The 15,471-nt window shown below is 36.1% G+C and overlaps 1 protein-coding gene across 4 annotated transcripts in view; it reads right to left on the reverse strand.

Moving 5' to 3' along the window:
• The window catches only part of CCSER1 (coiled-coil serine rich protein 1), a 637,091-nt gene that overhangs the window by 272,423 nt on the left and 349,197 nt on the right, over window positions 1-15,471 (reverse strand). The window lies entirely within an intron of this gene.

The raw sequence follows: 15,471 nt of genomic DNA on the forward strand, positions 1-15,471 counted from the left end.
ACATCCACAGGCAAAGGAAAGCACCCTCTCCATCTTTTGTCCCACATCAAGTAAACCAGCAGCATTTCTGGTATTAACTGGGGGAGGAAAGAATACAGTTATACAGTGGTAATACAGTTACCACTTAGAGAAATAATCACCGTAACTCAATTTGACCTGCACAAAAGACCCTACTAGCTAAAACTTTAGCCAAACCCATGTCCAGGAGATAGGCTGCAAGCTGTCCCCAGGAAATCTCATGAGTTTATGCAAGTCTCAGCATCATATTTGAAGAAGAAATATCAATCATGTAGTTTTCTGTTGTTCTGATAGACATCCCAGATGATAAACTCAATTCACAGATGGAACTGTTATAAACTAAAAACCTAGCAAACTAACCAGCCATCTAGCTGGTTATACAGCTGTAACTGAAGAACTCTATTTTTACATCCTTCTATCATGGAAACATTTAGTTTGGGAACTTCATTAATTTGGAGTATTATTACTGAAATTAAAAAAACCAACATAAACCCACAAGACATATATGACAAGAAAACTTTTGGAAATCTGGTGGTATATTCACAACACTTACAGTGAAAATAAAAAAATTGGACCTCTAGCTATCAGCTAATAACAGCGTAAGAGTGCAGAAATTATTTAGATTGTGTAGAGTTAAGAGGTGTAAAGGGTATAGCCAGCGTGATAAACTTGCACTCTGCCAGTACTAATGTGTTTGTAAATCCAAATAAACACAGAAATACAGGACAAAAAAAGTAGAGTGTGATCCCATTTTCCTCACATAAAAAGTTATAATTATTATCTTTCGAAGTAATTGTATTGCTCATCATCTCCTCTAACAGAATTGGAAGAAGAAACAAGACACACATCAATATTGCTAATATTTAAAACAACTGCAATAGAAAGAGTTACACCATTTCTGGCCACTTACACACTACGTCAGTGCTACTATAGATCTTCTGAAAGACACAAATTTAGAAAAAAGCCAGAACTCCCATTATTTCTGTTAGGGAAAAACTCATGGAAGTTTTCTTCATTACAAGCAATAGCAGCATTTTACCATCTACCAGGAGATTGATGTTTAGGCACATTAGCTGAAAATAAAATTTTAGTGCGTGCCAGAATACAGCCCGCAGCACTGAATATGATATTAGTACATGTTTAGCATTACTGTTAGCCAAAATATCTGCTTCTAAAAAAATATGGTTTTAAGTATCAGCAACTATTATTTTATCAAAATGAGGTCTTTATCTAACAAAATGTTTTAAAAACAGTGTGGCATTAGCTACAGTACCTCAAATTTTTGTTACATTGTTCTGAGTTCTTTTTGCCAGCACAGCTTTACACTGTTGCTACCTTTTGAATTTCTACTTTTTAACTTAGAATAAAATAGTTCAATACTCAGTGGAGAAAGAAAAACATCAAGGTCCGATAGCCAAGACTATTTCAGAAACATCTTCTGGAAAGCATACCCAAGAAAATGCAGCAATGAGGCCTTGTAACAGCATGCCTCAACCACAGCAGGAAGGATTTTTGAGATGAGCTTTGGTACTAGGTTTTGTCTAAAAGGCGAAGCAGAACTCCCTTGGACTAGTGAGAGCTTGAAGAAAGATTCTGCCCCACGGAGCTTCCAAAGACTTAAAACCTCTCCTGGCAAAAAGCAGTCGAGCTGGATCTTCCTCACGTGTGCAAGGCACAGTTCTCCAGGCACTTAACTTCCATATTCCGTGCAACAACTGTCTCATCAAATTTGGACCATAACTATCCTTAGAGCTTGGAGAAAAGCATGTAGGGATAAGGTTTTTGCCTTGCATTGCTTCATTGCAGCAAAACTCTGATGCACACTTCCAGTGGGATGTGGTGCTTGGAAATCAGTGACTTTATCAACTCCTTATTATCAATGTGCAGGCTACCACGGCCTTGTAAAAGAGCACACTGCAATTTCTGGGGTACTTGAGACTCTTAGGTTTGGACTCCACAATGATTTTGGCTGAGGTAAACTTTCTTCACAGCAGCTTGTATGGCGCTGTGGATTTGATTTGGTCTGGAAGCAGTGTTGATAACACAGAGATTATTTTGGTTTTTCCAAGCAGCAATTACACAGCGTCAAAGCCTTTTCTGCTCCCCGTGCCGCTGCTGCAGTGAGGAGAGAGGGGTGGCACAAAGGAGCTGGGAGGGGACACAGCCAACACAGCCAACTGATCCAAGGAACATTCCATAAAATATGGCATCATGATGGGTACATAAAGCAAGGGAAAGAAAGAGGAAAGAGTGATGGTGCTCATCTTCCCAAGTCACCGCTACACACAATAGAGTCCTGCTTTCTTGGAGCAGCAGATAGCTGTTTGTTGTTGAATGCAGAGCAGAATTAGGATTTTATAATCTCATTTTGCTGCACAGTATCTGCAAAAGCATCAATCTTTCTTAAATGCAAAAGCGTGAATAAAAGAAAGAAAAACACATTGTCAAGCAGTTGACTGCAAAAAGGTTTGGGCAATTTCAATATCCCATACACCTGTCTGAATGTAGCACTAACAGAATAAAAAATGCTGTGGAAAAAACTGCTGCCAAAACACTGAATATAGACCCTCCAGAAAATAACTACTGAAAGCTATGGCAGGAGAAGAGGCTTGGAAAATCCTTTTGTCATGCATGAACCAAAACATTTCAGTGAAGGATTGTGTGAATGATATTGAAGAAATCACGTTACTGAAAGGTGTGGAAGGCAGCAAAAACTGGTGGAATGCTGCGCTATTCATTAGTCTGTGGGCAAACAGCAACGTATATCGGATAGTGTGAATTCGGGAATGGATCATTTCTACTCCTTAGGAGGTCTGAAATGCTTCATTATCCGCTGAGAAACTATAATACAGGGCAAAGCTGCTGTGGAAAGACCAAATATTTTTTTGAGAAAAGCTTCTCAAGGTGAATGAGAAATAGCAGACATAGTGTGATGGGGATTTATAGTAAAAAAAACAACAACAAAATAAAGCCCAAACCCAAACCTCCCAAAAACCCAGTAATGCCTCCTAATGAATTGTAACAGCAACAGATCTTGAAGAGGAAATAACTTGAAAAGGATGGCCTGCTTTTAGGAAAGCATGCACTCAGTGTATGCTAAATCTACACTGCAATTACTAAGCTGAAAAAACCCCATTTCCCTCATAAAGTAGGGCTTTCTAAATACGATTTGAATACTCTGGGGCTGTGAGAGCTGGCCTCTTAGCTACCTCCGCATTCTAATAGATATCTGACCCATGTATTCCTTTGTTTAGAAAAATAAGCCCAATTACAGTGCAGGCATGACCACATTTGCAAAATATGTCTCCTCCTTACAATATTTATAGAGTGTAAAAGAGCAGACTGTCATATAAGTGGAGTTCAGAAGCCAACTAAAAGCAATTAAATGCCCACAGATATGAAAGTCTGCCAGGTGACATTTACTTTTGCATTTACTGAACCAATACCCTCTGCCACTTTGATTCCTTATGTTTCTGCAAAATGAGTTTATGCCAACATTTTATCAAGGCTACCAGTCCAATAGGAACATGAATGCTATGGAATTATCAGTCCAAATAATTCAATCTACACTCTAGGCATGTTTTCATAAGCTACTCATATACACTTTAGCTTTCAGGCCATTTTGCATAACTTAATAAATTATATATACTACATATTACATTGTCATTATTATTCTCATTGTTTTTTATGAATGCTGTTCATTATTTTATTAAGAAAAAAAGGATAAGAATTCTGCTTTCAATTGTAGTAAGCATGTCCATGACTCTGGAAATGCTTGATAAAAAGTCAATTAACACCTCATTGTTAAAGAGAACTGTCAGACAGTATAATCTGTAAATAGTACATCTTCAAACTATTTTTATTTTATTAAATATAATCAAAACAAGTTTTGCAGACTAAATTCCCAGTGTATTTCATAAAAATGCAGAAGTAGCTGTGTGCAAAAAGCTATCTATCATTTTCCTCACTTGCATCCCCTGATACTTAAAAAATCCACTATTTAGGTGCAAGTTCATGATAGATCTGCTGTTATTATTGCATACGTTTATGGTCAGAATATTCTTCAGATTATCACCCCTTTAGTTATTTTCAGCTGCCAGCTATGACAGTGATTGCTATCTCTCAGTGCCAGTATTTTCCTACTTTAGTTTAATTCTGCTCATTTGGGAAAATAATAGCAAATCTGTTTCTCCTCAGATCAGGTCACAAGATGAAAAATTGTGCTATGTGTGAAGACAGCTGCAGCAGGTTATGCATAAGTGCCAAAAAGAATAATCATTTTAATTTGATAACCTATGTTATATTTCTTCATGCTTTGGAACAAGAGGCATGACGTGCTTACTGTAATCAAAGTGCTATAAACAGAACTAACCAAGTACTCTGGAAGATAAATTTAGTGCTTTTCCTCTGATACTAAACAGAATATATTTCCAAAGAAATACCATAAAATTAGAATATAATAAAACTCATTTGATAAATGTGCTGAATTTCAGATGCTAAATAGATTGTTTACCAACTTGGTACTGCAAAAAACAACAAACACGTAGAATATAGTGTCTTAAGAAATAACCCTGGAATAAATAAAACTAAGAAATTTAAAACTGAACATCAGGTCCAGAAAGGTACACAAATGCTGCAACAGTTGAAGCTTCCTCCAAGTTATGCATTAAGCAGATGTATGCATTAAAATTAAAAAAATTCTGAGTAACTGTCTAGAACATTCAGAGAAAACACAAGGTTTAACATGCACAGTATTTTTCTGTGAACAGCATAGGAATCTAGACTCGGGATTGTGGGTATCTTCTGTGGTTCACTTTATACCACCTGAAAAGCAACAAGTAGCTTTGTGGATCTTGCATGAAATTTGCAGAGGAGCACTACTAACTTTCTCCTAACTAAGACACCACTTGTGTTAACATGTTTTACAAAAGGAAGAGCATCTACCTATTTAAGATTACATAAGCAGACTGCTGGATATTACAGACCGTGTTTCCAGAAATTAGTTTTCAGTCAGACCATGAGTACTTGCAGTGTTCATTGTTCCTCTTGTTTTAATGAGTCTTAAAGACCCTAAGATGGGCAGAGAGACCAAGTCTGCATTATTTGTTTCAAGTGTCAAAATGAAGTCACTGCTCTGGTCCCTGCTGTAAGTACACCATGGCACCTCACGTACACAAGCATGTCTTCTCCCTTTCTGTGCTCTCTTCTAGCTCTACCTACAGATCACTTCATATCTGTTGTATCAATTCCTTTCAATCACACCAGGAGAGAAATGATTTGGCTGGCTGCATTTCTTCACATGTGCAAGGTACATTGATTTTGTTCCTTTGGCTCATCTGCTGTTTTGGTGCCTTGCCAGACCAGTTAGTCTTGGCTGGAGTCCCAACAACGCTCCCAAAGAGCATCCCTGCTGACTGCAGGCAATGGCCACACTTAACTCGCCTGCTTCTCATGTCACACTGCCCTGCCAGCTGTTGCTGAAGCCCAGAACAAGGGAGAGAGCACGTCCTTGCTTCAGAAATTCCCATTAAAACATAACACAACATCCCAGAGCCATCTCCCACGACCACCTTGACCCAGCATATGCAGAGTCTCACTCCAAGTTACTCTTCCATTAGGAAAACCACAAATAGATAAAATCCTTAATCAACTTTGTAAACCGTGATCACATCAGAAAAAGATATCATTCCACACAGCTCCAGTATTTAAATGACACTTCTAAAGGAACAACCCTCTACTTCCTTTCTTGATCAGGAAATCAAATGGAGTTTGGGGATCACAGGATCTGATCTTCTAATGATAAATAAGGGTGATTAACCCTAAAAAAAGACCTATGCAATACTGTAACATAACTTCAGTTACATGTCAATAAATATTTTACTGGGTGAATTAGGGCAGTTATACCAATTTAAATACTAGAATTCAATTGATAGCCTACTGTGAAGGTAACACTCAAAGAAGCTATATAGACTATGCTACTTTGACTTCAGAAATTTATGAGTAAAAAGCCAAATTAACAGTGTTTTCTTCATAGTGAGCCAATTCTGTTAACTCTGAAATACAGATTGAGCAAATTGATTTTGATTTTTTTTTTACTCCAGTTGAAATTTTCTCTCTTTCTGACTGATAATAAAAACATTAGGTTTAAAAGAATGAAGCTTGATTAATAAACTGTAGAACATAAAAAATGAATGATTATACCAGGTGAAGCCCAAGAAATAACCTAATCATGAATAGCAGCCAAGAGTATAACAAAAGATATGAATGAATTCTTCCCAATATAATCAATCCACCTATTCTCCCTTTATGGCCAGAATTCACATACACAGTACAATGCCTCCTTCGGTGATATCCCTAAATAAATTCTACATTCATGTAGAGAAAACAAGTGAAACAAAACCCCTTAAACTTTTTCTGGTTTTCAGCCTGCTGTGGAACAATGTCATTGTTCCTGTTTCCTTAAGACAAGACAGGTGTATTTCCTATTCATCTCTTCCATGACTTCCATTGTTTTATAAATCCACATGTGTACTGCCTAACTACTGTCATCTCTGTTTGAAGCTAGCAAATATCTTATTCCTTACATAGGACATCCTGTATCTCTGATCAAAACCTATCCTCCACTCTTCCCAGTTGGATTGTGTCATTCCTTTGAACCAGGTAATCAGGATTCTACTAAGAATAAATGTAGTGTGATGGAATCTTTCTGCAGCATTTCAAACTCCATTTGAATTCCGATTATTCTGGACCTTCTAGAAGCATAATTCTTCCTCTGTCTTTTGTACTGTACACCTAATCTGCCATTAATCCAAAAGAAGACTTTTCTACTCATCTTCTTAGTTTTTAAAAGCCCTTGATGAAGGGTTTCATTGAAAGGCTTTTGGAAATTGAGTTAACTACACAAAACAGATCACCCTTACTCGCATGTATGACTCTTCCAGCAGACTTCTGAGGTCTGACTAAAATCTCAGGTAGTCAGCTCTGCTCTTCCCCCTTTATTACATTCATTCATGGTCCAAACAAATCTGTTTTCAAGAACACTTTCTACTAGTTTAGCCAGTAACAAACTCAAAACAAAAGAACTGTTTTAAATAACCCAACAAAAAAACACCAAACAAAACGCTGACATTCAGCAACAAAGATCAGAGCAATAGAGAGCAGGCAGGAGTTAGCAGTTCAACAATTTCTCAGATCAATCTCATACTCAGAATGAGTAGCTGGTGCAAGAGATTTCCTATTCTCTGCTGTTCCATTACTATATTCTCAGATATCAAACTGGCATCTCAAGACTCATTCCTTGGATTACTTCCCCCAGTGCTGCAGTGCATCAATTGATGTGGAAACAAACACCACATTTTTCATTATACTTTTTCTTCACTATAATATTTTTTGCCAAAAAGTGCTTCCTTAACCACTGTTTTTCTTCCAGCATTGCAAATTCTCTGGAAGACCTCATTGCACTGACTAATTTGACAAAAGGCTTCTGTAATCAGGGTGGGGTTTTGTTTGTTTGTAATCATATGTTTAGAATTTTAATATTGTCCTATCAACTCTCATTATCATCAGGGATAAAATATTCATATCTATTTTTTTCCCTAATACCAAATCAGCAAAACCAAAACCTCTTCACACTTTTACAGACAAATAACCTTATTAATCATGTAATACACATAGCCTGTGTTACATGAAAAAATACTCATAAAATCGATAACTTTGTGCAAATATAATTTAATTTACAATGGAAATGCAGCCACTTTTCAATTTGTATGTCAGTTTCTTTCCACCACGCAGCATGACAGAAAATGTTCAGGCCAAAAAAGTAAAGTAAAAATATCTGCCAACCTGCAGCATTTTGCAGAAGTTTCATTATTTTCATTTACCAGTAAATGTATTTCTTGATATTTGGAGAAAATGACCTAAACAAAACCTCATTTGTCTAAACAGAAGGAGACAAGTCCAAATTGGATCCTGGCTGCCCTGTGAGGCGATCAATAGAAAAGTTTCTCTTAGCTCCAACACGGCACAGGCCGCTAAGCTCAAATATCTCCTGAATCCACTGCAGTATTCTACTATCAGCTTGTATATGTGATACAATTTTCACCATTTTATGCTGAATTCAATATATCAGCTTTAAAATATTCTTTGTCCTGTCTCCTGGAATCACAAGAAAATTTCAGAGAGGAGGAAAGAGAAGTGTTATGAAATAGTGACTTTGGTTCTTCCAGTTGTGAGGAAAAATGTGACAAAACAACATCTTGTGAACAAAAAGGACAGAATATATGTTTTTTTTTATTTTACTATTACTGCTTTTAAAGCCAAATCAATTTTTTCTTTAGGATCTGAATAAAAAACATATAAAAATAACTTTAGATTGATGAGGATGATTCAGGGAAGAAAGCGATGAATATGTTTTTAGATCTTCCAAATACATTAGAATTAACAGAAGTAATCTTATTAAACGCTCACAAGAGAGTAAGAAAGGAGAAGAGATCCGGCCAGCTCTGCTTGAAGTTACAAATTTGAAAATAATGTGTCATTCCAGGAAAGTCTAGGATCACATACACAAATGCTTGCATGCATGGATATCATGTGCAAAGTACAAGTAACTTTTCTTTGACCATCTTTGAGTACAGCAGCCTAACTAATTTATTCCAAAATGTTCCCTAGATCCACCATGGTGACACAGAAAAGAAAGAAACCCTCATATTTAGATAAAACGAAACCTCAGATGTTCCACTGACTCTGTTTATATATATATACATATATATATCATGAAGGTGTATTGAGAGAACATGAGGTCCTCTATACTTGCATATATGTAATATTACTGACCCTTTAAAGAAAATATGAATGAATAGCAAAAAGATTCACAGCTGGTGAGCAAATCAGCAAATCATTTTGGTATTTCAGAACACCTTGCTACACTTTATGTAAAATTTACACACATAAAACGTGAAGACTGTTTCCTGCCTTTATCACACTTGCCAAGCACAGTTGGATTTGTTTCCCCACATAAGAACATTTATATCTCCTCTTTCACCTACAGCCAATTAGTTGACTGAGCTCTGACACACAGTGCTTCTCAAGAACCACCGAGGTTTTATCTCTTCTTATCAGTAGTCAAGAACAGATTCCAAATTAGAGCAAATGTACTCCACTGTAGTGAAGTCAACACAGCTTAACTAGACTGTATGGTCAGCAGGACTCCCTCCTCTATTGCATATTCAATTACCTACTGACCTTAAATGGAAACACATTTTTCCAGCTGAGAATAAACTCTTGTTCAACCAATAGGACATTTTGATGCAAGTTTATGCAGATATATCAATCTTCAAATACCTTCCACTTTGCATACATACAGAAAATCAAATTTCTGGACTAACATTATGGTCATTGCAAAAGACAAGACTCGTTTGTCTTAATGATTTCTTGACGGAAAAAAGGCTTTTGAGAAAAATAAGGCTTTGTCAAATAACAGAGACAAACAAAATTCAGCTATCATAAGATAATTGTCCTATGACAGCATAACTACAATGATACTACAAATTTAAGTCTCTTCAGACAATAAATACCAAGTATAAATACCCACCTAGTTTGGCGAGTATAGAAAACAGTACAGTCTAATTAATACACCACTCACCAGCATAATGAACATGCTAATACACAATAAGAACTGCTCTCCCTGTTTCTGAGCTACCCTGTAAAGAAACATACAAATGCACTAAGCCAAATAGAGATAAAATTCCATGCATAAACTAATATAAAAATATGCCTGTGGGATTTTACTTAAGAGCATTGGGATGCTAGTAAGAACCAGGTAACTCCATTAGTTAGCTGTGATTTGCCATTACTACACTTTATCTGTTACAGATAGAGAAAATTGTGGGGTTAGAATCAAAGAAAAACAGGTGTTTTTTCTAGATGTATATTTGCATGAATCATCTTTTTCCACTCATAAATCTTATGGCTTAATTCTCCAATATTTGTCATTATGAAATTGGTTATGAAATAACCTTGCAAGCTCTTCTCTGCTCATTTGGAGCAAATAAAGAAAAATGCCAAGAAACTCAGCCAAAAATGAGTTTGATGTTATTTTCTTTAGGCAGTTTCCCCAGACAGCCAGTTACTAAGGGATTTTTTTTAAAGTCATATTTTATATGATGTGTATGTGCCACAGAAGCATTAATTATTCTATCACTTGCAGTGCAATACTAGACCTCGTTAAGTTCCAGCATGATTCTTCCTTCACCACCATTAGAGGGACTTAGCTGCTCAGCCTTTCCAATTCTGATTATTAAAAAGCATATTCCAGTTTGAGCATACCTCTGCTTTCTCCTGTTTTTATGTAAAAAATAGGAAAATAGATGCATTTCAGTGTCCATTTTTTTCCTGGGCATGTGTTCTATCCTATACTGCCAGAGAAGCTTAGTCAAGAGATGTGGTGAGCAAGACTGGATAGATTAATGAGCTCATTATAATTCATTAAAGAGTGATGTGGGGATGACTGCCCACTTTAATTAGTTTTATTACTGTAGGAAATTGTTTCATATGCCAAGCTCATCACCAAGCATGCCTGGAAAATGTTAGAGTAGTAATCAGACTTGATATGAGAACCTTTCATTACCCTGCAAGGCTAAAGGCACTTATCATGACAAGGAAAACATTAAGAAGATGGACATGAGAGTGGCTAGCATAAAATAATTTATTGTGTCTAATAATTCAGTGATAAACTTCACAACGGTGATTTCAAGTTAAAAATTTGGTGGAACAGCTGTATTTCCATAGCACACCATGTGATCTTCCTGTAATCATGACATTAACTGACAGTAATAGATTTAGAAGGTTTAATAGGTCAGGTTTGTTCAGATAATAAATCCTAATGCAAATTAACTATGACTCAAATATTTTAATGAAAATCTTAATTGGTAACTGGATTTTTCTCAGGAATACGTGAGCCTCTTTTCCCAGCCATGCCTCAGATTAGCAAACACATTTCCACTCATTTTCTGACAATTTTAAGTTGCAGGTAAACAGGTAAAAAATATTTGTAGACAAAGACAGATAAAAATATGCAGATCAAATTGTAGAAGATTTGGAAGAAATAGAAAAATAGCATGGGTTTTGTTCAGTCTGCAAAAGCCGCACTGAAGAAAGGATTATGTTCAAGGATCCATATTTTCAATGTTTAAAGGCCTAGAACATATTCACAATCAAGGTCTCTCAACATTAATCAAATGGTTTAAGGTATCATCTCTGTAACTTCAATAATTTACTCCAATCATGGCTACCTTATCATTTTAATTACACTCTCTTTCACTCTAAGCAACAGTAAACATTCCTAAGCCTTACCTTCATGATTAGTTGCATTTTGAATAAATTGCTTAGTATTATCAGGTTCTATAACTAATCAAGAGTTTGGCATTTGTTTTAATACAAATGCTAAGGAAATATCTATAAGTACCCCCATTCTATTCATGAGCAGAGAAAGTCGTGAGACTACAGTATAAATTAATAATTTATAAGATCGTAGATGATCAAATTTTCAACAGCATATTGTAATGAAGCATGGCAAATTATGGCTGAGCATATCTTTAGTGATAGGAATTCTTTCCATTTTAAGATAATTTTTGGGTGATTTTAGAGTGGCATATTGGAAGACTCCCAACCTTCCACTATGTGAGGTAATTAAACAATGTACAAAAAAACTGCTTCCCAGCTCCCAAACATACCATTATATTTTCACGCCTTATGTTGTTGAGCCACTCCGAACACCCACTACCTCAAAGCAAATCTTTCATCTCAAATTTTCACAAGCAAAACACTAGATACTCTTGAATTTTCTAGTGCAAAAAACCAGGTTATCTTTCTGACTTCACATCAGAGCAACTGTCCATTGTTATTTTGCCTCTTGTATGAAAATCGGTGTTCCTAGTACCTTGTCCTTTGCAACATTCCCCTCAGGAAGTGACTCCACCAGCTATTAGTTGAGTATGATACTACTGGGACTGACAGGGCTAACAAAATCAAAGCAAGCCAACACAAAGATTTTGGTATGAATTCTTTACAGTTCTGTGTGCTGTTATCCTAAAGGCAGTTGTTGCTACTGCACTGTGGCTCAGAACTAATGAAATAAGCCTCACAAAAGCCTTCTGACATAGGTCATTGTCATGATCTCAGAGAATAAGCTGAACAAAAGGACAGCAAAAAAGATCTCAGACTAAGACTCAGGTTTTTCTTTTCCATTTTCTGCCATGACCATAACTCAACTCTCTTTTGCTTGTTATGGCTCTCAGGCCCCTTAATCCTCTTTATCCTGTATTACACCTGCATCAGGCATAAATAAGGACTTTATAGTTTTCCTGAGTTGTGCTGGTTTTGAGCCAGGATTTTATACTCCCAGAAGTTTTCCAGGCACTTGAGAGTGGGTAGGGTGAACCTAAAATTCAAATTATTTACCACAGAATTCCTGGCTCTACTTTCAATTATTGAAATAGATGGAAGGATTTTTGCATGTCTTATTTTAGCATTGATTAATACTGATTTCCCAACCAGTTAGAATTTGTATACTTCTCCCTCTTGCACATAATCTTTCAGAAGGTCAACAGTATCCCTAGCAACTATACTATGAGTACCTAGTCAACATGTGAATAGGGAAACATTTTATATTTTAATAATCCAAAGTAAGGAGAAACATTTTCTGCAGTTTGAGACGAGAAACAGTGAAAATAGAAGCAAAACAACCCCAGCCCACCATACAAGCCCCTTTCACATCCAGGTGGGAGGATTTGAGCTGATGTCGGCAGAGTCATCTGACAATTGTACACATTTTATTTTTTTAAGGCTACACAACCAAACTATTTGTGCCTTTAATACATAAAATTCTTGTGACAAACCTGTTTAGATGTTTTGCAAATTACTATACTGTACACAATAAAGACATAGTAGGAAAATGATCTCATTATGTGTGAAGAGAATACTTCTTTAGAACACTACCTAAATTTTTCATCAGTATAACTCATTCATGACAAATGACTTATGCAAATAACATCACTGATGTTTATCAATCTGTACTAGAACTCAGTCTTCAGGCCTCCCACTTCAAAAATGTACAAGATCTCAGTCATTCACCTTTATTCTTTTTTTTTTCCTTTTTTAAAAAAAGTATTTACTGTCCTATAGTTCATACTCTTCCTGCATGCATTTTTAAAAAAGCCTGAACCAAAGCATCAGCCCCATTCATAAAAAGAAATAATGAGGTAGAGAAAAAAAATTAAGGGAACTAAATAAAAAGTATCTGCAAAACAAGGCTAGAATATTAAAGATCACATTTTTACATGCTTAAAATAAAAAGCAGATTCTGCCTACTAACCTGGACCCTGATTTTCTTAGCACATATATGTTTAATAACTGTTAGCATTGAGTACAGTCCCTCTCATTTAGCTGTGTGTTTTAATGTTTCAAAATTCTTTGTCTTCTTGCTGAATTCAAATTACACAGAACAATTAGCTTATGTCAGGAAGAGAAGAAATGGTTCTTTTCTCCTCAGTTACACCTCTTGATTGGAGATGAAATGCAAATGTGAATGAAAGAAGCTGATGGCTCTCACTCTAGCTGGTAGACCCAGAGTACTGCTAAGCTCCAGTGAGGGTCTATCTGCCTTTGTCAATGCTTTAAACATTTGTCATTCAAAGATTCCCAGTTTGACAGAAGAAAAAAGTGGAATTTAGGCCCAACTATTAGCTGCTGCTATATTTATACACCATTTGTAGTAACTTTGTCCTTGAAAAGTCAAATGCTATCCATGGAAATAGAAAATGGCTGATTTTGCAGTAAAAAGGCAGAGGTTTTTGCTAAAATTAATAGAAAAAAAAATCATTGAAGTGAGAAATTTGCTGTGGTAATAATACACATGGTTTCATCTGACTGCCTTCACCCCCAACTCAAAACTCAGATGTGTGAAAATCCTATGACAACAGTAACAGAATGACTTAGAAAATTATTTAGGTCCTGGAGACTCTCCTTCAGCACCTTTTACACAGTGGACGAGTAGTTTAATTAAGGCTATAAACTAGAGAGAAGGATGACTTCCATATCTACTATATATGATAAAACATCATATCCCAGTGAGGTCCTGGTCTTTAAAAATGGTATTAAGCACTCTCAATCTTATAGGTTAAACCTCTGAAGCAAATAGTAAAATTAACTTTCATTGTTGATTAAATAACTCATTTTCACAGAAGTTTCCATCCCATTAAAAAGTATCTCCAAAGAAACCTCCTTTATGCTATACTGAGACACAGCTTTGTTTTTTCTGTCTGCCATATATAAAACAAGAACTCATGTAAAAAGCTTTGAAAACCTTAACACCACAGCTGTGACCTAAACCAAAGAAACCAGCCACATTCAGTGTGGGGCATGCTCACACCTTGAAGCAAACTGCAAAGCACTGGAACACTTACTGCCATTTTAACAGGCTTAAGTAAAACAGAACCAAGCAAAGGTGATGAACTTAATCTTTTGTTGTTGTTGAAAACTTGAGAATTTTCAAGGATAAACAAGTTTGCTTGTATATTTAACAGATACAAATGTAGTATCCAGACATAACACCACTGAATCTGCAGCACAGCCTTTTTTCCATGTACACAGAAGCAGATCATGCCCAGGTGAACACTGCTGCAAGCATTATCACCAACAAAACAATTACTTTTGCACAAAATTCACCCTCTGGCTCTTCACCAAAAGGCTCCTGTCACAATATTCATGTAATCAGATTATCATCTTCTATATATCTCCACAGCTGTACAAAGACAGATGATGATTCTCCCTACGTATTTTCCCAACCCGTAAGAATGGGCTTAACACTTACTACTAGGTGTTAGGAAAATTAATGGAGCTATGAAAATTAGAAAGCCTGTGTTATACACCTACAGGAGTGAACAGCAACTTTTTATATCCTGCAGAGAGATGAGTATAGTTTTCAGAAAACTAAAAAACCCAGACTGATTTCACAGAGGTGTCAAACAGAATGAAAACCCCAAAGGAGAATTTTTTCATTAAAACAGAGGCATAGATTTTTTTTTGATTCAGTGGAAGGAAACACCATGGTTTATGGTATCATGAAGATCAATCTGGGAAACCCCCATTTCTCCATCCACAAGAGCAATGTGTGTTCTCTTAGGTATCTTACTGCCCAGCTAAATTATAATTTTTTTATTCAGATCCCTTTAACTTTTAACATTGTTGATATGTCGTCAAACCTGTTGACAAAATGATGAAATTATTTCACTCTTCATGAAGTATCAGATGAATTATTTACCCTTTAACCCTACTTTCAGTGTTCTACTAAACCTCACAACAACGAAAATCCTTTTGCACAGGTACTAATCAGCTATTGTATAATCTTTACGAATGCTATTAGCTTTTGTAATCCAGTCCATTAAAAGCAAAGTAGTC

The sequence above is a fragment of the Pseudopodoces humilis genome, chromosome 6, assembly GCF_049639895.1.
Source record: "Pseudopodoces humilis isolate 2021_Gansu_Grassland_sample_001 chromosome 6, ASM4963989v1, whole genome shotgun sequence".
Lineage (NCBI taxonomy): Eukaryota > Metazoa > Chordata > Aves > Passeriformes > Paridae > Pseudopodoces > Pseudopodoces humilis.